We start from the raw sequence: 27,562 nt of genomic DNA on the forward strand, positions 1-27,562 counted from the left end.
ATCCGTAATGATCCTCCATACAATATAATGCACCCCCATGGTCCTCCATACAATATCATGCACTCTCAATGGTCCCCCATACAGTATAATGCACTTCCCATGGTCCTCCATACATTATAATGCACCCCCATGGTCCTCCATATAATATAAGGCACCCCCATGATCTTCCATACTCTATTATGGCCACGAGTTACTGATTTAAAGAAATAAATACTATAATCATCTCTCCTTGTTCCACCCGATGCTCCGGTCTGCTGAGCCTTTGGTGGAAAGAACTGCACATCTCAGAACAGTGGGCACCCTGTAATGAAGTCATCGCTCCTGCGCTCTGACACGTCAGACGCCGAGGGAGAATGATGGGAGCGGAAGCTTCTGCTGACGCTTCCTCCTCCATCATCATTGCTCGCGCTGACAGCTGGAGCCACCCTCCGGTCGTCAGCAGGAGCAATGATGATGGAGGAGGGATCATCAGCAGGCAGTGCGGGTGCTGACAGGCGGAGGGAGGCCCAGTGTAGGCGCTGACACCTGGCCCCACCGGCTCACGGGCACCATAGCAGTGGCGTGGCCTGCCGCCAGTGGCATTAAGCCACTGTCTGCAGTTTATGAGCAGTGGCCGGACTGTTAGGCATAAGTAAAGCTTCCGTGCCTCAGGATCGGGCCAGTTTTTGTCCCCCTGCACTTCTCCACTGCTGCAGAGGTAAAGCTGCCTGATATAGTAGTATTGGAGAGCGCACAGTTCTGGTCAGAGGCTGCACCATGCCACCCACCCAAAATGTCTTCAGAATCGCACTGCCCACTGAAAATAATGAAGCTGCTAGGTAGAGGAGCGGTGTGCTCCTAAAGATTGATCTAGAGAAAAACCCTATAATTGGCTCTAAACTCCTTTCCAAAAATGATCTAATAGTTTAATCTAATAATGACATTCCAAAGAGCATAGAACAGGTGATGGATCCCCTCTGCCGGATCCAACCTTGTAGATCGCTTGCCATATATGAGAGCAGAGCTCCACCTATGCACTTATATGTGAAGGTACTGGTTTATAATGAACAAACAATGGTGTCAGTAATGTACACCACAAGTATAAGTGAAAAGTAATGGTTGGCAGAGGACGGGTACAGGTTTATCATAAGGGATATAAATCTTTGGACTCCGCTGGAAGTCTTGGGTTATGTTGACTAGATGAGGAAAAAAATTTGAACTGTGATTTGCCAGATACTGATCTTTTGTTTTTTGTTGCATTTTGGTGTAGCTTTCACACAGTTTACAACAGAAGAAGTGCAACAATCTCACTGCAATACACATCAAAGCAGCCAAGCAAGACAGGCATGATACCAGCCCAGCATTGTACAGCTGCAGATGTCACAAAACTTCCAATGGTCCATGTGGTTCCATGTGATGTCATGCTGCTCTGTGATGTCACGTTGGTCCATGGCTCCAGATTTCACTCTTCTAAGTGTTCCATGAAGTTACTTTCTGATGTCATACCGCCTTGTGACATCACATAACCAGTGACTTATGCACTCAGCCATCTTGATTCCTTCTGTGGACCTTTGCCGTCTGACGTGTGAAGGTGCACTTTTCTTGAGCTCAGTGAACTTTTGATTGTGTTAGTAGCACAACATGAGTGATAGAGTCGGAAAAAAGCAGAAAAAGATCTCCAACAGAGAAGAGACCACTAATTCTACCAAGAAGGATGGTCTCTTATGTCAGGATAGAGATGTCCCTCATAACACCAGAGAGGACGTCAATGGGGAGAGGAATTCTCCCAACTCACATTCTCTCCGAAGACCAAGAGAGAAGTCTGGGTCTCGGGACTCGAGGACCAGAGATGAGGCTCCTTATAAAAAAAGGAGATGCCTTGATGCTGGAGAGCGTCAGGCCCTAAACAGCCCTCAAAAAACTCAGGTGGACACCGGAGTTTTAAAGAGGAAGAGAGAAGAAGACCATGTGGAAGTGAAACAATCCATCACTGGAGGTGAAGGAAGGAGCCGATCCTGTATTAATGAGGCCAAAAGACCAAAACCAGACACCAACTTTTGCCCAATAAAAGGTAAGATGGGAAATTAATCATGAATGTCCTAAATGTATAAATTAGATGCTAAACACTTCTGTTACCGAGATACCTATATTCAAACCCTAGCAGTATGTCTTCTGCTGCAGGATAAAAGAGATTCTAGTTGAGTTAAAACAATGATCTTTATTGATACATTTTAAAAAACAAAAAACAAAGGAACAGGGTGGGACAAAAAACCTCCAATGGAGAGAGACAAGGGAGTAGCCTGGTTACATCAGATCCATTCTAATAATCAAATTGAAAATACAACTAGATCAATATAGGAGTATGGCACGACAGATAATATATTTCCTAGGGTAACAATGACACAATGCCTATATACAATATCGATACACGTGAAGATACCTGTCTCCTGAAGCAAGAGAACAAGGCAGGATAACATGCAAGATAAGATGGAAAATTAGTGTAATCAGGGGCGTAATCCCAACTAATAGATGGTTGTATGTAAAATAAACTAACGACATCTTTATCGCCAAGCCTATTGGTGTGCAAAAATATCAGATCCCATATGGACCATCTGTATTGCCTCCAATTTTTCCAGATACTTTGCAATTATTAGCAGAGGAAACTGAGCTTGGTTTAGTGAATTTTCTTAACTGCCAGTGTATAAAAACGGATGACGCCATATGGATGACAAATCATCTATTATTTTCTGGATCAAAATCAGACTTTTTCTTATTCTCTTATGTGTAATTTTGCCGAGTGATGATTTAATATTTTACCCTTTTTGTCTCACCAGGAGAAGGCTCCATCCAGACAGATGACATCTCGCCCACTGTGCCAGACACCCTGTCTGTGGAAAGTTTCACCTACCACAAGGTTCTTGGTCAAGGACACTTTGGAAAGGTTTGTGATTTTTATCTTTCTCCAATTTGTACATTTATTTAATGTCTATAAACTCATAAACACATAGAAAGGTTAGATGGGTCACTTTCTGGTTAGAAGTGATCACCAACATCATTGATCAGAAATATAGTCAAGGCTGTCTCCTTTGAAAAACAGCACCACACCTGCCTACAGGTTGTGTCTGGTATTGCAGTCAGGCTGCATTAAAGTCAAAGAGGCTGCATTGCAATTCCACATACAACTTGAAGACAACGATATGACGCTGTTTGGGAAGAAAGTAGCTACAGTATACTTTTCTGATCCAGGACAAACTCTTTTTAGCTGGTTAGAGGGTATTTTAATGCTTAGACTCTCAACAATTTCCTGTATTTGTAGGGAAACCGAGATCAAATATTTAATATCACATGTGAAACGCAACATTACATGGTGCTCAGTGAAACTGATGGACTTTGTGTGTGATGCACGGATGTGCCGGGTCCTCCAGAGCTAGAAACGCTCTTTATAGCCACTCTCTTCCTCTGGCTAATACAAATGGGCAGTGGCATACTGTGGGTTGCCCGGGGCAAGGCTAGGATTTTGTGCCCCCTAACCCATGGACCATTAGCATTCCCTGAGTCCCTACCACCAGTCCAGACATGAAGAGGCCATGGCGGGTACATGATGGTTGGATTTTCGCTGCGAATCTTCTCTGCTCTTGCAGATTATTGCACCTCGTACCCCAGATATCTTATTTCTGCTCCTCTTTCAGGTGTTGTTGGCCTCGGAGAAAGTCAGCGGACATCAGCTGGCAATTAAGATTTTAAAGAAGAGGCGGCTATTAAAGGAAAGGAGCACGACAGCGGCAATGAAAGAAAAGCTGTTGCTGCAGATTGCAGAGCGGAGCCCCTTCCTTTGCGCCTCGTACGCCACGTTCCAGACATCGGTAAGAGCTCCCGCTTCTATCATTGACTCCTTTTACCCCTTAGCCCATTTATATATAATCAGCACAATTCTAGCATAGTATTATATGATGTAGTATTATGTGAAGGACATCACCTGCCCGATATCGGCAAAAGGGGCTTATAGACATGGTCCCAAATGGGGGTTTCCGGGACGTTTTGAGGATCTTAAAATGAGCAGCAAATTTTGGGGTGAAACATAAAATGAACCATGACGGGTCACATCTTCATGTTCAAGGGTGACTACTTTACATATAATCACTGGAAACTGTCAGCAGGTTTGCCTTCAGAGACAACCCCCACAATTCATTCTTTTATGGATCACTATGAATAATATTTTTGATTTAATGTCGCCTTCTCCATCTCCCCAGGATTATCTCTTCTATGTGATGGATTACATGTCTGGAGGAGACCTCCATCATCTGATTAAGACCAAAGCCCCATTTGACATTGAGACCACCAGGTAAGATTGGCCGGGGGTCTATAGGAAGAATATAGGGGGTTATACAAGGGTTATATAACTACTGTTGTTTGGCCAGGATGATTGATGACATCCAATATGGCGGTCACTGTCATCCACCCGGCACAAGCTCCAGGAGAGAACAGATCTGCAGATGTGCAGCAATGCGTCCTCCATATCAGTGCGGATGAGGAACGGGGACGATTGACATGTTTTTCTCTCTTTCCAATCAGGTTGTACATGGCTGAACTTATCTGCGGCCTCCAGTTCCTCCATTCCAGAGGCATTATACACCGGTAATGAATTCTAGAATATTCTCTTATAATATCGGTCATAATATAGATTATTCCTGGGGTCCTGCGGGTGGGAGATTTACCCCTTACATCCAGATACATCCAGATACACACCTATAAACACTATACATTTAGATACACACAATATATATTTCCAGATGCACACCTCTACATATAGATATACACACAGATATACACACTATATATTCAGATACACACCTATATACTGCTGTATACATACATGTAGATAAATTCACAATATTTCTATCAGTTTATCCACATTCCTCTTTCTAATAACTAATTTTTCTTCTCTTCCAGAGACCTGAAGCCATTAAACATCTTCATAGACGGTGACGGCCACGTCAGGATCGGGGACTTCGGCCTCGCGAAAATCAATTTACATGAAGATCAGAAAGTTTCTGGATACGCAGGAACCCGGAGATACATGGCTCCTGAAGTAAGGAACACGTCATCATATTAGATAGTGATTACTGGATTTCCTGTTATTAATACCAGATCATCAGGTTAAGAACGCAGACGTTCCCCCCCAACCACACATTATACAGGGGTATCAGTGGACACATACCGCACAGATACCCCCCATACACTGGACAATTACCACACAGATGCCCCCATACACTGGACACTGGTAGATCCCACCGGGCTGCAACAGACCCCCGCTCTCATCCAGAACACTGCACCCCTTCTGGTGTGAGTCTCGCCCCCTTCGGACCCCCATACTGTACAGTACATGGAGGTCTGTTGTCCTCACCTGCGTCCTGTGTTGCCTGTTGCTAATAAACGTCCCATCATTGGTTTGTCCTTTGCCAAGCAACGACTGATCCTAAAGATTCCATGATGAATAAGTTACAGAGACCAGAGTCATGGACAGAGATCACCCCCAACTCACTGACTGTTTCCATCTCTTCCTCCTCTATATACTCACAGGTTTTCCGTAGAGAAAAGTTTGACGGAGCCGTAGATTGGTTTTCGCTGGGTGTAATTTTGTGCCAAATGTCATCTGGAAAATATCCATTTTACAATGGGAACGACGGAATGAGACTGAAAATGTCCATTTTGTGGGATGACCCGATCTATCCACAAGACCTCAACTCCGAAATAAAGGACATGATTAACAACGTAAGTATAATATATATCAGAAGGCAGGAAGCAGTGGTGTAACGTGGGGGAGTCACAGAGGCGTTACCCCAGGGGCCAAATTCTATGGGGTTGGGATAAGGACTAAGGTTAGGGTTAGGGTTTGTTAGTATTAGGGCTAGGATTAGATATGGGCCTAGGAATAGAGATAGGGTTAGGTTGGAAGGGATTAGGGCTAGGATTAGGGTTAGGGTTACAACTAGGGTATTAACACATAAAAAACAGACAAAAAAAATAATAAGTAGGAGAAAAGTATTATAAAATAAGTACAATGTTATAAAAACAGACAAAAAAATAATAAAAAGTAGGAAAAAGTGTTATAAAATGTGTAAAAAGTTATTTGCTTATTTGATGTCAGATTTCCGCAAAAAACTGAAATAAAGCTAGAGAGTCAAAGGGCAAACCATACTGACATCAGTATTTTCTTTAGTTGCAGTACATGTGCCTGGGGGATAGGGGGAGCAATTCTGGACAGGTGGAAGGGACTCAGGAAGTGTTAACGCTCCCCAGGTCAAGAGGTGCAATACTTACCTTCCCCCGAGCCCTGGCAACCCATGCTACACCCCTGCCAGGGAGAAGAAATAATGAATGGTTGTCAGTCACCCAGGATGATGGACTCTTTTTGTATTTATTCCTCAGCTTCTCTGTAAATCCGCTGACAATCGGCGATTATTTGTGAAAGAGAGATTGAGGACACATCCGTTGTTCGAGACAATTGATTGGTTGGCATTAGAATCTGGAAGAATCTCTCCACCAGTCCACGTGGAGCCGGTAAGTACCTAACACCATGGGGGCTTTTTTGGGAGATGTCTGAGAGTAGTATTTGACAGTGGTCCATTACAGGGAGAAGAATTAGATCCCTTTAAGGTGTTGTTTGACACCCCTACCTCTTTATACTCCTCCCCAGGGCGCCCTATAGCAGTTGCCTGTGCTGCCTCTATGGTTGGGGTATATCCGCAGCATTGCACATTTGCATCATCAAATCTAGATATAACTTTATGGGACGGGGTCTCCAGGCTTCTAGAGGGAAGTTGTAATGTTACTCCGGATATTAGTGAGCTCTGACCCCGACCTTTCTCCTTACAGACACCAGTGCAGGGTGACGTCATTCCTGTTGTGACCATGCTGAACACAAGAAAACCGCGAGGGCCTCCAATAACACCTGAGGAACAGCGGCATTTCATCAACTTCAGCCATGTCAGCTGCAGGTGGAAAAATCTCCAACCAGAGAACCTGAGGAGAACAACATCTAACTCCAGCAGTTCTTCTGGACAAGGAGCTCTGATAGATGATGTAAGTCTGTGGGGTGGGGAGAGGCTTTAGTTTCTTTATCTCTGTCTGAGAAGAAGCTTGCTACAGCAGAAACCTTCTTCCAATTTTTACAATCAAGGCCAATCAAGTTAAATGGGTTGTCAAGGCTGAAATTAAAAGTCTGCAGCTAATTATGTATGTGATCACAGACTGCCGACGCATAACTGTGCAATGCGCACACTGTCATGATTGCCCTCTATTCCCCGTGTGGGTGGTCACGTTGCCAGATGTGTGCGTTTTGCAAACTTGCAGTCACATGCCGACTAGACTTATCTAACGTCTCTCAGCTCTCTTCAATAGAAACATAGAGTGATTGCAGACTTTTCATTTCATCCTTTTATGATCACTCTATTAGACAAAGCCACTTTGATTAGCTTTTATTCATAGATGTGGATTTAACTCTTTCTTTTTTCATCGTCTCGCAGCATTTATTTTCATCCAGCACGTCATCATCATCATCCGGATCATCAATCATAGTTCTTCTGTGATCATCATCACTGTTCACCTCATGCAGAACATTTTTGTGGAGGTGCGGCACAAACAGCGGAAGACCTAAGTTTGCCAAAATGAAGAGTAGTCCTTCCATCACGCTTCGTAGAGTTTTTCCCCACTGGGGTTTTTTCACTCTACGACCTGCAGAAGAATGACTCTTCATAACTTGAAGCAAATTACCATCTAATGTAGATGATTGATCCTTGCATGAGACATTAAATGCAATACAATGTCTGAGAATGTTACTTGCTCCTTTGTTTATACTTTCTAATTTCTTATTGGAAGGAACAGGATCTATTGTAGCCACCATTGGGCTTTAGTAGCAATTGTCCCTCATGTTTTTAATTTCTTATTGGAAGGGTTCTATGAATATTCCTTTAATTTCCGAATTCCTTATTGGAAGGAGTTAACTTTACAAATATCTCTTATTAACAGTTGACTACTTCATCATCATCTCCTATTGTGTGCGCTTGGAAATTTCTTTGTACATCTGGCTATGTGCACACTCTGCATTTTTGATGCGTTTTTTGCAGCGTTTTTTCCACGTGGAAATGCACCAAAAATGTCAGGTAACCCGTCTGCCAGCTAATGCAATGACAATCTTGATGTGCTGTGTACATGATCCGGAATTTTCCACTCAGGATTGTCATTGCGTTAAAATCCACAGCATGTCCATTCTGTGAAGAGTTTCTGCAGTGTTTCCCGCCCATTGAGGTCAACTGAACCGCAGCAAACCAGCAGGTACAAATATATCTGCGGATTTGCTGCAGATGTTTCCTGCGTATTTGACTGACTCAATTCAAGTCAATGAGTCAAATACACTACAAAAACGTCACAAAAAACGCTAAAAAGAATGGTCTAGACCAAAAAAAGGGGACACAGTCCTCTGATCTAAAACGTATAATCAAAATAATAGAACCCTAAAAAAGAATATTGTAATAATAATAAAGTTTAACTAAAGGTTCAAGTAAATGTCAACATAAGATAAAAGATCAGAGGGCTCTTTGTCAGAAAAAAAACGCGGGATCGGTTTAGCACAAAGTCAATTTTATTAAAGATATATATTCATATAAATAGAAAGTCCATATACGGTGAGACAAAACAAGTTGCTAAAATATATTTAAAGCAGTAGTGTGCAGTAAGAACCCATGGGAACACAATGGATTCCCAGCCCTCAATCAGGGTTAGCAGAGATTCACCCCCCACAACCAAGCATAATGGCCTCAGAGACAGCATGAATATAAGATATTATGTAAATGACAAATGCACTATTCAGTAAACACTTGGAAGGTTTAGCAGGACATTGTAAAACATTGAATAGGAGATGCTGTACCTGAAGACATGCTAGCGTTGTATGGGGCAGGTTGGAAGTCCACACAGGCGCCTCGACGCGCGTTTCTCCTTCCGGCTTCGTCAGGAGGCGTGGCAGAGATTAAAAAAGGACACTATATAGATGGCAGGGTCCGGGTGGCTGGCGACTCGGCGCTTCGCTCGTCATGTTGCTCCTCCCCCCGGGGGGCGCGGCCAGCCGACGCGCGCCGGGAGAAGACGGGAAGGAGGACAACGTCATCGCTCCCGTCGTCCCAGCAACACGTCTGTACGAGATGCGTCTGCGCCGTTAAAGTAAGAAAACGAATAAGTTTCAGTAGGTAAAAAGAATGGTACCTGGGTCGGAGAAGAAGACTACTTTTCCCATCATCTGACTGCCGTTCCCACTGATAACAGTGAGAGCGGCGCAACTGCGGGAAGAAGTTGTCTCCTCAGCTGAGCCGGTGTCTGTGTGCGGTGTTAAAAAATAAATAAATAAATAAAAATCTACATTAAAATAAAAACACCTTTCATTCTCACCTGTCCGGCGTCCTCCCGATGCCCCTGGCAACCCAATCACCCGGTGGCCAGCGGTACACTGACGGGAGCGCGCTCACTGCTGGCAGTGTACATTGCTGCGCTGCCGGGACTGAGTTCACCTGAGTTCATCCGCTGAAGATCAGCTGACGAGCTCCAGGACCTCACTTTACGGCACATGTGCTGTGTGGAAATATTCCCACGCAAAACTGATGCAGTAAATGAGGTCACCAGAGATGATCAGCTGATCTTCAGCTAATTAACTCAGGTGAACTCAGCCTGCAGCACAGCGATGTACACTGACAAGAGTAATTACACTCCTATCAGTGTATAGTGCTGTCTTCTACAGCAGTCACATCAGTGATTAATCTGGCTGCTGTAGAAGTGACCCAGATTACGTCATGACGGTGGACAAGTGAGGGATATGGTTGTTTTTTATTTTTATTTTTTACAGGAGACTAGGGATTCAGATATTAGGAGAAACATAAATTATTAAAACCATGTGTAATTTTATTTCAATAAAAGACTTTATTCTGGCCATGTCTTTATTGAAAAAGTGTCGTAAACCTTACTACGGGGTTAGTAATGGAGGCGTCTTATAGACACCTCTTCATTACTAACCTGGGCTTCATGTCAGCCGCTAATACAAGGCTGACATAAACCCCAACCTTATTACCCCACTAGCCAGTGGGAAGAGCGAGGCTAGGCACCAGATTTGGCGCATCTTATGGATGCGCTGTTTCTGGGACTGCTGAGAGCTGATATTATTATCCATGGATGGGACCAGGTACCATAGCCCCTTCCCTTGCTATTAATATCAGTCAGAAGCAGTCTCTTTTGCCTTTACTGGTTAGATTTTATAGGGGGACCCTACGTAAAAAAAATTCTGGGGTCCTCCTGTAATCTAGCCAGTAAAGGCTAAGCAAACAGCTATGGGCTGTTATTAATAGCCAGGGAACACTTTTGTCTAATGGCCCCTTCCCCGGCTACTAACATCAGCTCCCAGCGGTTGGCTTTCCCTCTGCTGGTTATCAAAATGACACAGGAGTCCATTTTTTTAAATTTTAGGCTATGTGCCCACGATGCGGACGTAGCAGCGCTTTGGATGCAGCATATTTTTGCTGCGTCCAAAACGCTGCGTTCTATTGAACACAAGTAAATCCGCATGTGCTCACTGAACCATGCGAATTTCTGCACTTAATACACTCTAGTGGTCAAATTTCTGTTGCAGAGAAAGACGCATCGCATGTCACTGTCCACGGGTGATCCGCAGCCTCAGATGCATGCATAGTGGACATGGGCTTCTAGAAATGCCATCCACTATGCTGTAACATCTGGACACTGCTGGTTTGACGCTGTATAAACATGCAGTTTCAAACCCACAGCGGCTCCTTATCGTGGGTATGTACCCAAACTCACCCACAGCATGTCAATTTCTGTACTGGAGACGCCAGTCTCCGCTGCAGACTTTGACCGATGAAAGTGTTATTACATGCTGTGGGTCTATATGTATTGACAACAAAAGTGTGGTATTAGAGCACAGCGTTTTGGGCGCAGCTAAAATACTCAGCATCCAAAGAGCTGCTGAGTGCTGATCGTGGGGACGTAGCAGTTAAACTAACAGCTGTGATCTGTTATTAAAAACCAGGGAACATGTTTGCCTAATGGCACATTCCTAGGCTAAAAATAGCAGCTCTCAGCTGCCCCAGAAATAACATGAATGGGAATACTAACGAGATTGTTTTAGCTGACACCTAGCCCTTTTGTTTAGTGATGCCAATGGGTCAATCAGACCTTTTCATTACTAAACAAAATTAAAGTAAAGTAAAGAGTTAAATAAACACACACAGAGGAAAACGCTTTATTTGAAATACAACAGACACATTCTTTAATCATTTAAATTAACCAATATACTCACTCAAGAACTGACGGTAATCAAAGGGTTAAAGCGATGTCATACGTTTCTTTTTTCAGAAATCTTTATTTAACTCCAAAAGGCATTCATTGATGTACAAAAACGTATTAAAAAAGCATTAAAAAAACACATCAAAACACATCAAAATCGCGGCAAAACACACATTTTTTTTGTAGCGTTATTCCTGCCAAGAGATGCAGAAACACTGCAGAAATATCTGCAATCAAATCCTGAAAGTGCGCACATAGCCTTACTGGAACGTGTGGATTAGATCCAAAATGTTCCATCAGCTGTATATCAAGTACACTAACTACATATTTGCCTATATATTTCAGTGCTGATTTATAGGTTATTTACTTCAGTTATTATTCTGCTCTATAATTGATCCACCAGTTTGACCCCATAGATCGGCCAATATAATACACTAAGTACACAGTTTTTTAAATAAATAAACAGTTTGCTCAATAAAGTTTTCATACATAATAGATAAATATATGAACACTTATTAAAGATTAGCCCTATATCAAGTACAGACCGATAATATTATGATCACCTCCTTATTACCATTCAGGATTTCCCAGCTTCCATATACTGTAGGAACAGCTCTCCTTTTCTTCTTAATATAGTGAATGAATAAACATCTAAAATGTTCTTCTATATCTTTATGGGATTCCTCTTCCCAAATGGTAGAATAAAGGAGGGACATACCATAGATATGTAAAGCAGTGATATACCACTTATAATCTAGAAAGCCAGTGTAAGTTGGGAGGGTCTGATGCCAAACGACATTGCCTCCTGCCCCTTTACCTGGTGTCTCAATTTCAACAGTATCTTCAGTCTCAAGATTCAGATACAGTTGAATACAATGGAGGAGCAGAGAGGATACAAATCCCTGCTCCACAATTCACCCTGTGACTGCTGTGAATGTTGTGTTCATATTGTGTTGGGGGGCACTGCAGACTTCATTCTCTGTTAAGGGGCACTGTGTAGGGCATCATATTGAGTTGGGTGCACTGCTGAAGAATTATACTATAGTAGAAGAGAACTGTGGAGGCAGCTTAATATGTTGAGGGGCACTATGGGCACATCATACTGTGTTGGGGCACTGTAGGGGAATCATACTGTGTTAGGACCACTGTAGGGGAATCGTACTGTGTTGAGGGTACTAATAGTTCATCATACTGTGTTGGGACACTGTGGTGACTTCAGACTATGTTGGGGGCATTGTGAGTGCTTCATAATATTTTGGGGTACTGATAGGGAATCATACTGGGTTGGGGCATAGTGGTGCCTCATACTGTGTTGGGGGCACTGTTAGTGCGCCATAATGTTTGCATGGGTTGTTCTATGGGGGCAAATTGTGTGGAGGAACTCACTGTGGACTCATCCTTCTGTGTATAGGAGGGATGACAGGGGTATCTTAATGGGTGAGAAAACTAAAGGGCTTCAGTACGTGCAAAAATAACTAAAATAATTTAAAAAAAAGTTACACGTTTGGTGTACCATGAACACCGTGAAATCAAAACTCAAAAATCAATGGCGGAATTGTATTTTTTTCCTTATTTCATCTCACATAGATTTTTTTTCCTGTTTTTCGGTACATTTTATAATAAAATGAATGGTTTATTTCAAAGCTGCGACTCATCCAGCAAAATAAATTACCTGTACTTCCGCTAGAACAAATGCGGGAATGCTGTTGCCAACCATCGATCATGGGACATTTTATATTTAAGGAGACGTTGGGGACACAGATCTGAGAGCGGCGCAGCGGTGCTGGTCTGAGAGATACAAAAGTATAGGCTTTTTTTTAACCATATGCAGAACTTTGGGGCTGTTGATTAGTGTTGAGCCACCCCCGTAGTGTTCGAGTTCGGTTCGGTTCGTCGAACACCCGTGTGTTCGCCGAACTGTTCGTCGAACTGTTCGTCGAACACCTTCGAACACCGTTAAAACCAATGGCAGGCAAACAAAAACACATAGAAACACATAGAAAACACCTTCAAAGGTGTCCAAAAGCTGACAAACTGCTCAGAAGACACAACTAACACATGGAAAAGTGACAAGTACATATAGTCATGCGAAAAGAAAAGAGGTGGAGGAGTAAAAGGAGGGGGAGACACAGATATAGGCATGTCATGCCCTTCTAAAATCCAAAAAGTGAGAAGCCGAGACGGCCAGTCCGCTCCTGCCCGTGCCACCTCCGTGTCGCCGGGTTTGTGCCAGAGCCGCGGTGAACCCTGACGGCCAGCCCCCCTCTCCCAATACTGGTGCCTGTCCGCTGGTGGGTCGAGAGAGCCCCCCTGTGGTGGAGGCAGCTCTAAGCTTTTTAATTTAAATTGTCCCTCTAATTTGAATGAATACACTTTAAATCCATTTACAAGGATCTATTGGAGGGCAAGTCTCATACCAGCAGCCGCGTAATTCCAGCTCCAGTATCGTCCACTAAAGCTGCTGCAGTTAAAAAGCTTTTATAAGGATCGAGCTCGGCTGTCCACCGCAAGGCATCCTAGTGCCAGTCCCAGCCCCTATGCCTTGGGGTGCCTCCTGATGCTCTTCACTGAGTATCCCGTGGTCCCGAAGCATTTCCTTTGAAAAAATTAAGTGTCCAAACTACAGGTGGTGTAGCTTGCTTAACAGCCGGGATAATCCGCTGACTAGCAGACACTGCTACTAGGCACAAAGTATTTCCTGGGCTAGATGCAGTTAAAAATTTGTAAGTAGATACTCTCGTTGGATGCTGAGAAAGCATTCCATAGAGTCTCCTGGCACGCCATATATGATTCTCTTAAAAAGCTTGGGGTAGGGGTCTAGGGGACCCTTTTATAGCCAAAATCACGGCCCTGTATCACAATACGTCACCTAGGCTGAAGATAAATGGAACTGTAGCACCGAGGGCTCGGTTGCTACAGACGTATTGCACCTCACCCAGAGGTGTGATATCTCACTCTCAGATAAGGATGGAGTGTGGATCAGGACCCGACACCTGCATGCATTACACCACATTGCCGTGGGGCAGGGCGACCAATATGCCCCTGAGATGGGCAAGACAGTCCCTGTCCCTGGCTGGAGTGGGGGGAGGGAACACTGAGGAAGGGGAACCCTGCAGTGCAGGAGCAGGGAGGAAGCAGTTCCTGGGTGCATTGAGAAGGGAGTATAAAAGGTGGGCACCATCTTAGTTCAGTGCAGAGAAGTCTGAGCAGAAGTGGCAGGGAGCAGGGGCTCTGCATGAGCTCTGCTCCGGAGGCGGGCCTAGTAACAGAGGCCCAGGCCTGCAAGAGGGAGAAGGAAGGAAGAGGAGCGGAGAAGGCTCCAGGAACGAGGAATGAAGGGATCCCAGGGGTGCGGACGGGCGAGTCGCCACCGCACGCCCGAATCCACCTGCGTGGAGGGGTCAGGCCAAAGGGGGAGACCGGTCCCCGAACTAGTGGAGGCAGGAAACGACCCTCAGCTAGAAACCGGAGGCTCTGACATTTTATGTGGCGCAGCCCCTTGCTCCACCCGCTAGGAAGGCACCACATAGGGTCAGGGAAACTGGCGCCAAGTTTACCAAGAGGAGGCCCGAGGCAGCCGGACAGAAGTGTTGGTAAGAAAGGCCAGACAAAGGACACACAAAGGGGGTCCTGTGAAGCGCTCCAAAGTTATCTGGGAGTTGTCTGAGCCCCTCACCTGGTGAGCACAGTACGACGTGGGCAGCCGTTACCTGAAGACGTGGTCTGGATAATAAGAACTGTGAGTAAAGGCCCTGAACTGCATCACTGACTCCGTGTCGTTACTGCTGCTGCCCTGCACCATCACCCCCATCCTCCGCATACACTGCCCTGAGGCTATACTCCTCCCGTGGGGAGTTATGCTACGCTCTGCTGCACCCACAACACCAGCCTTAGCGGTCTGCCCTGTAGCGGCGGTTCACTCTGACCGCAATCCACGGGTGGCGTAGTCGGACATTTAAACATCAAAACCACATAAATAGTTCCGCCACTGGTTTGACCGCCCTGAGCCACGGAACCGGATCGCCGCCACGAAGACTACAACCACCAGCATCCACCAAAAAGGGTCCGGCTCCGGGTGTCCCAAGGCCCAGGGGGTGCGTCAGAACATTTTCATCACCTTTCACAATCACCAATGGGACAAGGCAGGGATGTCCTCTGTCCCCTCTCTTATACATCCTAGTGACGGAGCACCTGCTCTCATCAATTCGCCATAACCCCAATATTAGGTGGATTGAGGTGGGAGGCACCGAGTACAAGTGCTCTCTATTTGCTGATGATGTCCTAGTATATATCACTCAATCACATATATCCATCCCTGCTGTTATGGCTGAAATAGATCACTTTGTTACATGGTAAAATTTTAAAATCAATGCAGCGAAGTCTGAGGCCCTCGATGTCTCCCTCCCTAAATCCATATAGGATTCCATCCAGTCCAACTTTCCCTTTGCCTGGCCCTCACAGGGTATCAAATACTTAGGAATTCCTATTCATAGAGACCTCTCCCATCTATGTTATCTTAATTTTGGGCCCTTTATTGAACAATTCCATACAGACCACGGTTGGCAAGTTAGAACTGTAAGATTCACTACGTGAACCACTGGTGTTTTGTGGAAAAGCACATGTACACCACGTTCCAAATTATTATGCAAAAAGTGTTTAGGAGTGATAAGGGAAGAATTTGTTTGTTTGTCAGTTAAACTCATTGATGGTGATGTGTGTCAGGGCTCTTTATATCACTGTAAGCAATTGCAGACACCTGTGCTAATTAGTTTGGCAGGTGTGTCCAATGAAAGGCAAGACTACTTAAGAAGGCTCTCTCACATTATTAAGCAGCCTACATTTTCTGCCAAAATGGGAAAGAAAAGGGATGTGTCGGCTGCTGAGAAGCAACAAATTGTGGAGTGTTTAGGTCAAGGCATGACTACAATCAACATTGTGCGATGATCAGGATGAAGTGTCTTGGCAATCAAGAAGTATGTAGCTGATTCACAGTACACACGTGTGCGTGCTGATAAGGGCAAATTGAGGACTCTTTCCTACAGGCAATTACGTCAGGTTGAAAGAGCAGCGGCAAAAAAGCCTTGTCATAGCAGCAGACAAGTTTTTGAAGCTGCTTGTGCCTCCAACGTCCCCCGAACAACAAGATGCAGGGTACTTCAGAGGTTTGCAGCTGTGCATGTGCCATCCTGTCGACCTCCTCTATCCACTTCACACAAGCAGAAACGGCTCCAGTGGGCCAAACATTACATCAAGACTGATTTCAAAACTGTTTTGTTCACGGATGAGTGCCGTGCAGCGCTCGATGGTCCAGATGGATGGAGTGGAGGATGGCTGGTTGATGGACACCCCACGCAAAACACGGCTACAGCGCCAACAAGGAGGAGGTGGAGTAATGTTTTGGGCTGGAATCATGGGGAGAGAGATTGTCGGCCCCTTTAGGATCCCTGAAGGCGCTAAAGATGAACTCCATAATGTATGTGGATTTTCTCAAACAGCACTTCCTGCCATGGTTCAAGAAGAAGAACCGTGTATTTCACAGCAAGATCATTTTTCTGCATGATAATGCACCATCTCATGCTGCACATAAAACATCTGAATCTCTGGCTGATATGGGCATAAAAGGGGACAAACTTATGGTGTGACCCCCATGCTCCCCTGACCTCTACCCCATTCAGAACCTTTGGAGCATCATTAAAAGGAGTGTCTATGATGGCGGGAGGCAGTTCACATCTAAGCAACAGCTCTGGGAGGGTATTCTGTCCTCATGCAAAACAATTGAAGCAGAAACCATCCAAAACCTGACAAATTCAATGGACGAGAGAGTTCAGAAGCTCCTTTCGAACAAGGGGTCCTATGTGAAAATGTAACATCACCTAGAATAAAGTTTTGAGTTGAAAACTGTTTGATTTCAGTTTCTAACAACCTGCTAATGCTTATAATTTCAAAAATGACCATTTTTTTGGTCTTTATTAAAATGAAAAGGTTGATCGAAAAGTTTGGGGGATCTAAGAGTGTGGCAACCCAGTAGTCATGATTACTTCGAATTCTGACAATATGAGGGTCATGCTACAGGTAGTGCAGCAAGAAGGCACTTATGTGTCTTGCGCATCTCGGAGCCCCAAAATTATTTTCCGGGCTAGATGCAGCTAAAAATTATTTTTAATTTTAAATCTGGTGAAGCTTATTATAGATGGCCTAATAGGATCAGTGCTGCACACTGCTACAAAGCCCAAATTATTTTCCAGTCAAGATACAGATAAACATGATTAGTAATTTGAAAGCTTAAAACGGTTGGTAGGGTGATTTTAACCAATCATCAAGCTTTTACTCTCCCCAGGATGACACAGGGGTAGAAAAGTCGTTTCGGATCCATGATTTGTTCATCTTTATGAACGTGAGTCTGTCTACATTATCAGTGGAGAGCCGCGTGCGATTATCTGTCAGCACACCACCAGCAGCGCTGAACACACGTTCAGACAGAACGCTGGCTGCGGGGCATGACAAGATCTCCAAGGCGTAAGTGGCTAGCTCCGGCCATTAATCCAGATTGGAAGCCCAAAAAGAGCAAGGGTCCAGTGACACAGTCGTGGCTTCAATGTTTACTTGGAGATACTCCTGTACCATCGTCTCTAGGCGTTGACTATGTGTCAGACTTCTTGTCTCCTGTGGCCTTGCAAAGGATGGGCTAAAAAAGTGGTGAAATGATTCCGCAAAATTGATGTTACCAGCAGATACTGTGGTTCTGTTACGGTTTGAGTGCTGAACACTTGACGGTCCCACGGTTGGCAAGTTGGAACTGTGAGATTCACTACGTGCACCACTGGTATTTTGTGGAAAAGCACATGTAAGATTCTGCAACAGTCTCTGCTGATACTCCTGCATGCGTGCATCCCTTTCTATGGCAGGAATAATTTCTGCAAATTTACTTTTGTACCGGGGATCTAACAGTGTGGCAACCCAGTAGTCAGGATTATTTCTAATTCTCACAATTCGAGGGTCATGTTGCAGGTAGTGCAGCAAGAAGTCACTCATGTGTGTTGCGCATCCAGGAGCACCAAGTCCCTGTTGTGTTGGTGGCGAGGTAACAATCATGCTTCCTTCCTCTGTCCTCTCCCCCCAACCTCGCACAACAGAAATGTGATCAAGGTCTCCCTCATCTGATGAGTCTTCCATCAGTTCGTCCTCCACTTCTTCCTGGGCTCCTGCACCTTCCTCACTAGTTTGGCTGCTACCATGCGCCCTGGTAAAATCATCTCCCCCACCCTTACATGCCTGCCGCCTTGGTGCTGCCGACCGTCTGGACCTTGCAGATGTTAGCCCTTCCGCATACAACTCCTCCTCCTCTACTTCCTCCACCTCCTCTTGTGCCACCACCTGACTCCGAATTCTGTTTAACATGTGCTCCAGCATGTAAATCACCGGAATAGTCATGCTGATAATGGCATCGTCAGCACTAAACATCTTCGTCGCCATTTCAAAACTGTGCAGAAGGGTGCATAGGTCCCTGATCTGAGACCACTCCTCCAGCGTGATTTGCCCCACCTCTGAATCTCGTTGGCCCAGGCTATACGTCAGAACGTATTGCACCAGGGCTTGTCGGTGCTGCCACAGTCGCTGCAACATGTGCAGAGTTGAATTCCACCGGGTAGGCACATCGCATTTTAGCCGGTGAAGTGGCAGGCTCAACGACTTCTGTAGAGATGTAAGTCGCTGAGCTGCGGGATGCGAACGGCGGAAGTGAGCACACAGCGACCGTGCCCTCTGCAGAAGGCCATCTAGTCTGGGATAGTGGGCTAAAAATTGCTGGACAACCAGGTTCAACACGTGAGCCATACAAGGCACGTGTGTGACATTGCCCCGGCGAAGGGCCGCACCCAGGTTTGCAGCATTGTCGCACACGGCCTTCCCTGGTTTCAGGTCCAGTGGAGACAACCATTCATGAAATTGGTTCTCCAGAGCTGACCACAACTCCTCAGCTGTGTGACTCACATTTCCCAGACATTTCAATGTAAAAACCGCCTGATGACGTTGAGCCCTACTGCCAGTATAGTAAGGAGGTTTGCAGGATCCCTTCTGCGCAGTTAGAAAGCTTGTGGCATGACCAGACAGGCTTTGGGTGCAGGTGGAAGACCGAGAGGAGGTTGAGGAGGCAGAAGCAGTGGAGGAACTTTGACATAAAGAGGATTGACGCACAACTCGTGGGGACGGCAAGACTTGGACAGCAGCCCCTTGTCCTGCTGTCACCATAGTTACCCAGTGCCCAGTCAGCGACATGTAACGCCCCTGTCCATGCCTACTCGTCCAAGTGTCTGTGGTGAAATGCACCCTGTCACACACAGAGTTTCTCAAAGAAGCGGTGATGTTGTGTACGACATGCTGGTGGAGCGCAGGCACACCTTTCTTTGAGAAGTAGTGCCGACTGGGCATCTGGTACTGGGGCACTGCGACGGACATAAGGTCTCGAAAATCCTCTGTGTCCACCAGGCGGAAAGGCAGCATTTCTGTAGCCAAGAGCTTGCAGATGGTGAAATTCAACCTCTTAGCTTTCTCATGGCTAGGAGGAAATGGTCTTTTACTTGTCCACATCTGAGGGACCGAGGGCTAGCTATTGTGCTTAGACGGGGTTGATAAGGGTGTCCCCGGCAAACTGCCGGTCTGTGAGGAAGATGCAGGTGGACATGTTAGGTTGCCTTGATCCAAAGGTGGTGCTATCGATGTCGGACAGCGCTCAAGACCAGCTGGTGTTACCACCTCCAAAGAAAATGATGACCTGCCAATCACGCTGGCTGTTGCGGGTAAAGAGGTGGCAGGTCTGCGCCCCAAATCAGGTGTGACTGCTGTCCCCCCAGTCACAGAGGATGAAGAGGCCGTGGATGCACAAGATATGGCAGACGGTGGTTGGCCCGGCCGGCTAGGCCGCATTGTAGCACACTGAGCTTCCCACTGCAACTTATGCTTCATGTCCATGTGCCGGTTCATGCATGAAGTACTCAAACTATGTATTTTTTGGCCTCTACTTAGCTTTTGCTGACAAATGTTACAGATAACACGAGTTGGGTCATCTTTATCGATCTGAAAAAATGCCCAGGCTATGCAAGGCTTAGCACCCATGCGACCTGAAGAGCCACCACGACTTGTGGTGAGAGGCAGAGTTGTTTTTGAGGATGCAGTTGTTGACGTGCTTCCAGTACTACGTCTCTGTCCAGGAAGGCGCAACCTGACCTCGTCGTCACTAGCATCTTCCTCCACCTCCTCTGCTGACCTCATCTCTTGGCTGACTGTGGGTTGACAGTAAGTGGGATCTCCGACCTCATCATCATCACCCTGTGCGTTATCACACCCGTCGTCCTCAGAGCCAACCTGTTCCTGCCCTGACAAAAAACTAAAGTTGTCGCTCCAATCAGGTATTTGAGTCTTATCATCGTCTTCCTCATTGTCTCCACCAACAGGAGTTACAGTTTGGGAATGAGGGTCTACATTATGGTCAGAACCTTCTGCGTCTGGTCCTGGATCCGACTCATAAAGATTCTGGGCATCAGTGCAGATCATTTCCTCGTCTGGATTCACAGAAGCGCTGGAGTCGACCTCTGATTCCCAGGCTATAGTATGAGTAAACAGCTCTGCAGACTCAACCATCTGTTCTACCTCATACTCAGACGGGCAGCTGGAGATTTGGGAGCTGTGAGGAAGCAAGTGCGATTTGGGTGACACCTTTGAGGACTGGAGTATTTGTGATGTTGAAGTTGATGTGGAGGAGAGCCCACTTAAAGGAGCACTTGATATCCGTTGAAGCACCTGCTGTTTTTGTGCCTCATCTGGAATTTGTAGCGATTGGCGTGGCCGTAAGAAAGGGATCTTATCACATTGTCCGCTAAAAGAAGTAGACATTTTAGTTTGGCTGGAAGATGGTCTTTCTTCTGCACCTACCCCAAGGACACAACCTTTTTTCCCCTTCCCAACACGCCTATTCCCCTTTCCGCCAGCAGCAGGCCTTTTTCCACTCATTTTGGTGGTTAACTAATTCACAACTCTGGAGTTGTTTGCACAAAAAAACAATGGATGGTAACCGAGCAGAGCTGAGTGGCCAAACTGTGGTATTAGGCCAAAACTATTGGCTGGGTTAGATGCAGAAAAAAATTATTTTTAATTTGCAACCTGATGGAGGTCAGTATAGATGGACTAATAGACCAAGTCCCACACACCGCTAGAAGCCCAAATATTTTTTCAGAGCTAGATGCAGAAATTTTTTTTATTCAATTTGCAACCTGATGGAGGTCAGTATAGATGGACTAATAGACCAAGTCCCACACACTGCTAGAAGCCCAAATATTTTTTCAGAGCTAGATGCAGAAAAAAAATATTTTTAATTTGCAACCTGATGGAGGTCAGTATAGATGGACTAATAGACCAAGTTCCACACACTGCTAGAAGCCCAAATATTTTTTCAGAGCTAGATGCAGAAAAAAATTATATTCAATTTGCAACCTGCTGGAGGTCAGTATAGAAGGACTAATAGAACAAGTCCCACACACTGCTAGAAGCCCAAATATTTTTTCAGAGCTAAATGAAGAAAAAAATTATTTTTAATTTGCAACCTGATGGAGGTCAGTATAGATGGACTAATAGACCAAGTCCCACACACTGCTAGAAGCCCAAATATTTTTTCAGAGCTAGATGCAGAAAAAAATTATTTTTAATTTGCAACCTGATGGAGGTCAGTATAGATGGACTAATAGAACAAGTCCCACACGCTGCTAGAAGCCCAAATATTTTTTCAGAGATAAATGAAGAAAAAAATTATTTTTAATTTGCAACCTGATGGAGGTCAGTATAGATGGACTAATAGACCAGGTCCCACACACTGCTAGAAGCCCAAATATTTTTTCAGAGCTAGATGCAGAAAAAAATTATTTTTAATTTGCAACCTGATGGAGGTCAGTATAGATGGACTAATAGACCAAGTCCCACACACCGCTAGAAGCCCAAATATTTTTTCAGAGCTAGATGCAGAAAAAAATTATTTTTAATTTGCAACCTGATGGAGGTCAGTATAGAAGGACTAATAGAACAAGTCACACACACTGCTAGAAGCCCAAATATTTTTTCAGAGCTAAATGAAGAAAAAAATTATTTTTAATTTGCAACCTGATGGAGGTCAGTATAGATGGACTAATAGACCAAGTCCCACACACTGCTAGAAGCCCAAATATTTTTTCAGAGCTAGATGCAGAAAAAAATTATTTTTAATTTGCAACCTGATGGAGGTCAGTATAGATGGACTAATAGACCAAGTCCCACACACCGCTAGAAGCCCAAATATTTTTTCAGAGCTAGATGCAGAAAATTTTTTTATTCAATTTGCAACCTGATGGAGGTCAGTATAGATGGACTAATAGACCAAGTCCCACACACTGCTAGAAGCCCAAATATTTTTTCAGAGCTAGATGCAGAAAAAAATTATTTTTAATTTGCAACCTGATGGAGGTCAGTATAGATGGACTAATAGACCAAGTCCCACACACTGCTAGAAGCCCAAATATTTTTTCAGAGCTAGATGCAGAAAAAAATTATTTTTAATTTGCAACCTGATGGAGGTCAGTATAGATGGACTAATAGAACAAGTCCCACACGCTGCTAGAAGCCCAAATATTTTTTCAGAGATAAATGAAGAAAAAAATTATTTTTAATTTGCAACCTGATGGAGGTCAGTATAGATGGACTAATAGACCAAGTCCCACACACTGCTAGAAGCCCAAATATTTTTTCAGAGCTAGATGCAGAAAAAAATTATTTTTAATTTGCAACCTGATGGAGGTCAGTATAGATGGACTAATAGAATGATGCTATGCCCAAAAGATTTTACTTCACTAGGTGCAGTAAAAAAATTGGTATTCTATACACAGGTGGTATATCTTGCAACACAGATAGGCTACTCCACTGACTAACACACTCTGCAATAGGCCAAAAAGGATTAGCTTTGCTAGATTCAGCCAAATGCTGTGAAAAAAACTTGCACAGCACTGGCACAGACCTGCCTGGCAAAAACTGATAGGAACTGATGTAACCTAGTCCTGAAAAGGACTCCAATTACAATTAGTCTTTACTCCCACAATCTATCTATTTAAGAGCACAGACCTGCTTGATAAAAGTCGTAGGAAATGCTGTAACCTAGTCCTTAAAAGGACTGCAATCACAACTATTCCCTACTCCCAAGCTATCTGTATATTTGTGCGAAAATTGGCTTGAAATTAACAAGGTATAGCGCACACAGCAACAGCGGTGCCGTCTAACATGCAGCTGCAGCAGTGAGAAAATGGTGGCGACGGGGAAAATGGCTTGGTCTTATAGGGCAAGGACATGTGACATACACTGCCAATCACACATGCCCTTGCTTGTGTGAAAAAAAGCACTTCGCTCCGTGTGTGCGCTGCTGATAGGCTGACAGATTGCACCTCCCCACTGCAAATGCGGGAAAGAGAAAAAAAAATGGAGATCTTCATTGTTCCTGCAGAGATCCATCCCCTGCCCCTCCCCCCGCCCCGCTGTACACTCAAACTGCATATTAACATTAATTTTCATCATTACTGAGAAAAAATCCAGTTATGATTTTGGTGCACGAACAGTTATCGAACATAACCTCGAACAGCCGAATTTTTCTCAAATTGTTCGTGTTCGCCGACCGGCTCGAACACCGCCCAAAACAGCTCGAATTTGAGATTGGCGAACAGTTCGAGTAGAACAACGCTCATCTCTACTGTTGATAAGTAATGGGCATCCCCTTTAAGAGATGAAAAGTGTTATCCCAGAATGAAGGACAGAGTTACGTTTAACTCCGATCCTGATCATTTAACCCTTTAGACGCTGCATGACATCTAAGGTACAAGCAAAGAAAGGGGAGCACTTTGTTATGCAATCTGACATGATTACAAGTAGCTGATGCCATCATCACATCACGGATTGCTATGTAGATTTCAAATGCTCTGTATAGAGTCCTGCCTGATAGGTGTGTGACACCCCAGGGGTCTGGTTGCCACAGTAATAGAGATATTATGTCTGAGAGCAAGTGGGAGGTTTCTCTGGTCAGGAGCCCGAAGCATGCAACACGGCCCACCCAGACCTGGGAGGGGAGGAATCTGCCCTTATAAACTGGGTCTGGGGCGGGATTAGGTTAGACAGAGCCTGCAGAACAAGCAGAGCAGTCAGAGCCTGGAGAGGGAAAGTGACATCAGGAGCTCTGTAGGAGCAGAGGCAGAAGGCCAGGGGCTGTGAGCAGAGATATAGCTCGCCCTGGCTGAAGTTACTAAAACCGGACACAGGAGTCCGAGGCTGTGGGGACTGATATATACCCAGCAGCAGAAACCAGCCGGCAGGGGATTCCAGGTCCTCTGGCCATAGAAGCCCGGAGGCTCAGTCACAAAGAAGGGAACAGTGCCGCCATCCAGGAGCGGAGGCTAGCAGAAGGCCCCAAGTCACCAGCCATACGGGTGAGCACCACACGGTATACTCAGGGACGTGGGCTACTTGTAATCGCTGACAGCAAGGTAGCCAGGAAGAGTGCAGATAAACGGGGAGGCCTACAACTCCACCTGGCCAGGGGAACTCCTGCTTGCTCGCAGACTGACCAGGCCCCTTATACTAGCCAGTACTCCCGGGAGGGTCTGCCTTGTACCATCAGTAAAGACCCTGAACTGCACCTCATGTCTCTGTGATTCCTTACCGCACCAGCACCATTAGCACTGGGACCCTCACACCATCACTACCATCATCTCTCACATTAGCTGCCCTGAGGCAATACTTCTCCCGTGGGGAGTTATCCCATACTCGGCTGCGCAGACAACATCAGCCTCAGCGGTCGGCAGCGCAGCGGCGGTCCCCACTGACCGCAATCCACGGGTGGCGTAGTCGGACATTTGCTATACATTAAGACTGCCACTGGTTTGACCACCCTGGGCACGGACCGGGTCACCGCCACACGGAGACTACAACCCCCAGCATTCTACAACAGGCCCGGTTCCGGGTTCCCCTGCACAAAACAGGCCCAGGGGGTGCGTCAACTTTGGCGTAGTCGGCAGGATTTCGTGCCCGCAACCACCGGGTACTGCGTGCCTGAAAAAGAGACTTTTATACTTACCTGTGGTGAAGTTTCCCGCCGTCCGGAGTTGTTTCCCGCCATCAGGAGCCGATTCCCGCCATCAGACGCCATCTTGGACCGTTTCCCGCCGTCTTCTGCCTTCTTCCCGCCATCCGCAGCTGCTTCCCGCCTTCGGACGCCATCTTCGGGACACCGCACGGGAAGAAGAGGGGCGTGGACGCCGAAAGCGCGCGAGATCCGAAGCTCCGCCCCACGCTCCGCCCCACGCTCTGACGTGGCGCAAGGTCCTGGAAGGGAGGAAGAACGACGCTGACGTCATCGGAGCGCGACGCCAGGTCCTCAACCCCGACGATCGATTGCGGAGCCGTGGCCTACGGAAGAAGAGCATCGCAAGGTAGGCCACGGTCCACTAGGGGGAAGGAGGATGCCGGATACCGAGGGGAGCTCCACTGCCACAGCCACCGCCAGCGCAACCGCTGCAGCAGTCATGCCATTCACCATGCCCTACATCCCGGGGGCAACCTGGCTACCCCAGTACTCAGGGGAGTCACATACTCTAAATGACTTTAGAGAAAGACTGGATAGCCTCTTCCAGGTGTACCCACTCACAGAAGAGCAAAAAGTGAACATCCTGGTGGCCCAATTAATCTGGGCAGCCCAAAGGGAGGTAAAGTCCTGGCCACCTGGGAGGAAGAGGACTGTCAGAGAAATACTAGCCCGGCTGAAAGACACATTTGATACCCGCACCTCAGCCGAAATAAAGCTCAGATTTTACGGGAGTAAACGGCGGGCACATGAGAGTATAAGAGACTATGCTCTAAACCTACAAGAGGCCCTGAGAGCCATTAAGCAGGCAGACCCTGACAGCGTGGGAAATGAAGATAAGCTGTTGACTGAACAATTTATTGAGGGTCTACTGTGCAATGCCTACCGAACCCAGTTGCGGGCAATGGCCTTACAGGACCCTGACCTGGACTTTGCACAGTTCAAGGACAGAGCCATCCGGGTGCTCCAAGAACCGGCACCAGGTGGCGCTGTGACCCACAGGCCCCCTGCTATCACTTACCACCAGGAGACGGCGCCCTTGTCTGCAGGGCCTGTGGGAGCTGATGCGCAGGCTTTAAACAGTGACCCGGCTACAGACCTGCACCATCAGGTCCAAGAGCTGACTAAGAGCGTTGCCGCGCTAACCAGAACTGTGCAGTCTTTACAGGTCTCTTCTCCAGGAAAGATCCAGCTGGCATCCGGACCGGAGGACGTCCCGTGGCGCCGACTGAGGAGGACCCCACCGGCCAGAGGAAGACCCAGCGACAGATACAACGAGGACGGACGACCCATCTGCCGCCGCTGCAATCAACCCGGACATGTGGCAAGGTACTGTCATTTAAACGGGCACAACCTGGGGTAGAGGGCCAACCCCCAGGCATAAGACCATCAGGCCCATCAAACTGGCATGAAAAATACGTAGGGGGATGTCCAATCTTGCCTGTGGTACTGGATGGCATTCCTATGAGTGCCCTACTAGACACTGGGTCACAGGTGACCACCGTCCCGTACGTGCTCTTTAAACAGTACTGGAATGACTCGGACATAACCCGCTACCCAGATGACGACCTGAGTATCATCGCCAGCAATGGTCAGCCCGTGCCGCAGGTGGGATTCAAAGAGGTGACCATTAAGATCGGTAAAGTCGAACTGGCGGCACAAGGACTGATTATAGTGGACATAGACCGTCATGAGAGTCACCCTAGAATAACCTTGGGAACTAATGTGATTGAAAATTGTCTTGCAGAGGTGATTCTCATTTTACAGCAGGTTGCCAAGAACGCCAGTTCCGGCCAGCAGCGTGTGCTCCAAAAAGAGATCCGGGCACTGATGAAGCGGCAACAGGTGGAACTATCTGGTGGTGAGATAGGTAGCGTGAGAATGTGTGACCCGTTCCCTATTGCCATGCCCCCAAAAAGTGAGATGATGATTTGGTGCCGGGCAGCTATTGGTCTAAGAGGTAGAGACTACCAAGCAATGGTAGAACCCGTCTACTCAGACAGTAGGCCCACCATTTTGACGGCACGGGGGGTGGTCGATGTACGCCATGGGAGGGTGCCCGTTCGCATCATAAATATCGGGGAGAGAGAAGTACACCTGTCC

The sequence above is a fragment of the Phyllobates terribilis genome, unplaced genomic scaffold (assembly GCF_046119375.1).
Source record: "Phyllobates terribilis strain yellow unplaced genomic scaffold, ASM4611937v1 Scaffold_9__5_contigs__length_417890890, whole genome shotgun sequence".
NCBI lineage: Eukaryota > Metazoa > Chordata > Amphibia > Anura > Dendrobatidae > Phyllobates > Phyllobates terribilis.